Consider the following 2,657-nt stretch of genomic DNA (forward strand, 5'->3'; position numbering starts at 1 on the left):
AGCCACCGTGCCCGGCCAAAGGCCACATTCTAAAGCTCAGTTTTTGGTCAGGCACAGTGACTCATACCTGTAATCCCAGCACTTTGGAAGGCCAAGGCGAGCGAATCCCTTGAGCTCAGGAGTTCGAGACCAGCCTGGGCAACATGGCAAAATCCTGTCTCTACAAAATCTACAGAAATTAGGCAGGTCTAGTGGCACATGCCTTTAGTCCCAGCTACTTGGGAGGCTGAGGTGGGAGGATCACTTGAGCCTGGGAGGTTGAGGTTGTGGTGAGCTGTGATCGTGACACTGCACTCCAGCCTGGGTGAGTGAAAGCCATCTCAAAAAAAACCATAAAATAGGGCCGGGCATGGTGGCTCATGCCTGTAATCCTAGCACTTTGAGAGGCTGAGGTGGTGGATAGCCTAAGCTTAGGAGTTTGAGACCAGCCTGGGCAACATGGTGAAACCCCACCCCCTCTACTGAAATACAAAAAATTAGCTGGTGTGGTGGTAGGTGCCTGTAGTCCCAGCTACTTGGGAGGCTGAAGCACGAGAATCACTTGATCCTGGAAGGCAGAGGTTGCAATGACCCGAGATTGCACCACTGCACTCCAGCCTGGGTGACAGTGAGCCTCTGTCTAAAAAAAAAAAAAGGCCAGGCCAGGCCAGGCACAGCGGCTCACACCTGTAATCCCAGCACATTGGGAGGCCAAGGTAGGTGGATCACCTGAGGTCAGGAATTTGAGACCAGCATAGCCGACACAGTGAAACACCGTTTGTAGTAAAAATACAAAAAAATTAGCCAGGCATGGTGGTGCACACCTGTAGTCGCAGCTACTCGGGACACTAGGCTGGAGAATCGCTTGAACCCAGGAGGTGGAAGTTGCAGTGAGCGGAGATTGCGCCATTGCACTCCAGCCTGGGTGACAAGAGGGAAACTCCATCTCAAAAAAATAAATAAATAAAATAAAAAATAAAGAGCAGTTTTTAGAATAAAATCTGGAGCCAACTCAAGGCTACAGGATAGACTCTTTTGTAGACTGCTCGCAGCAGGTGCCCTTAAGACCCTGGGTCTGTGATGTGTTTTGTGCTGTGGGGCACATGGCTCCAAAGAAGTCCCTGAAAATCAGATCATGAAAAGGTCATTGGGTTGGGAAAGTAATTGATCAGTTCTCTCAGTTTAAGAAGCTGGGGAAGAGGAGGAGCTTGCATTCTGGGATAGCCTGGGATAGCTATGCCCTTACTCAGAGAGAGGCTGGGGGGCTTGGGGCTGGACAGGCCAGACGGTGACCATCTGAACCTACTCCTCACTGGGGTTTTCCCCCCGCCCTTTCCCGTCCACTGCTGCTGGGAGGGATATGCTGTCCTGGCATCTGGCCCAGCTGACAGGGCCAAGTGTATGAGTGGCAGCCTGCACGTCAGCCCTTGGGTGTGCAGTTTCAGATTCCAGAGAATGAGCTGGCTCGGAGCCCTGCTGAGTCAATGCCCTTCTCCTTGCCAGTGCTCTGAGCCAACCTGCCCTGGGTTCTTCCTGGCAGGCTGGTTTTCTGTGCCAGCCTCCCCTTCTTGACAGGATATAGGGGAACTGGTAGGGAAGAGGCAGAGGAGATCGGTGCAAGTTTGAATGCATACTTAGCCTTGTGGAATGAATGTGGTCCAGCCCTTTAGCCTCACTCAGTACTTCCTTTGTCCCAACTCTATCCCTACCCCAGGCTCAGAGTGTTGCGGTATCTCTACCTGCCTGGGAACTTCAAACATACAGGGGCTAGGCTGAGAGGGCAGCCGCACTTTCACTCAGTGCGTGAGTGAATGAATGAATGAGGGAGAGAAAGAGGAAGGTCTTCCAGGTCTCAAACTTTTTTTTTTTGTGACACGGAGTCTCACTCTGTCACCCAGGCTGGAGCGCTGTGGCGCAATCTCAGCTCACTGCAACCTCCGCCTCCTGAGTTCAAGCGATTCTCCTGACACAGTCTCCCGAGTAGCTATAAGCACGTGCCATCACACCTGGCTAATTTTTTATTTTTAGTAGAGACGGGGTTTCACCATGTTGGCCAGACTGGTCTCAAACTCCTGACCTCAGGTGATCCGATTGCCTCGGCCTCCCAAAGTGCTGGGATTACAGGTGTGAGCCACCGCATCTGGCCACAAACTTTTATTTTATTGCTTTTTTAGAGACAGGATCTCACTCTGTTGCCCAGGCTGGAGTGCAGTGGCACCATTGTGGCTCATTGCAGCCTCTGCCTCCTGGGCTCAAGTGAGCCTCCCGCCTCAGCCTCCCAAGTAGCTGGGACCACAGGCATGGGCCACCGCCCTGGCTTCCTCCTTTCCTTGTGTCTCCTCTTTCTGTTCTCTAAGTTCCTGCTTTATTACAGGCAAAGATCAAGACACTGAAGACCCTGGCCATAGAGGGTAAGCCATGGGGGTGAGGCCCTGATTCAAGTCTGCCGCTAAGGCACTCATCATTTCAGATTCAGGGGAGAAATGGAAGTCAAGGAATCTCATAAACACAGCTGCGATGACGAATTCTTTCACGGAAAGGAACATGCCAGCCCAGAGAAGTCTCTCCTGGTCTTGGGATGGAGGTCTCACGAAGCCTCCGGAAGGCGAGGACTTTTGGTGAGTTTCGGGCTTCCCGCCCACTCCACTGAACTCAGCTTTTTTTCTTTTCTTTTCTTT

The sequence above is a fragment of the Mandrillus leucophaeus genome, unplaced genomic scaffold (assembly GCF_000951045.1).
Source record: "Mandrillus leucophaeus isolate KB7577 unplaced genomic scaffold, Mleu.le_1.0 Scaffold751, whole genome shotgun sequence".
NCBI classification, from domain to species: domain Eukaryota; kingdom Metazoa; phylum Chordata; class Mammalia; order Primates; family Cercopithecidae; genus Mandrillus; species Mandrillus leucophaeus.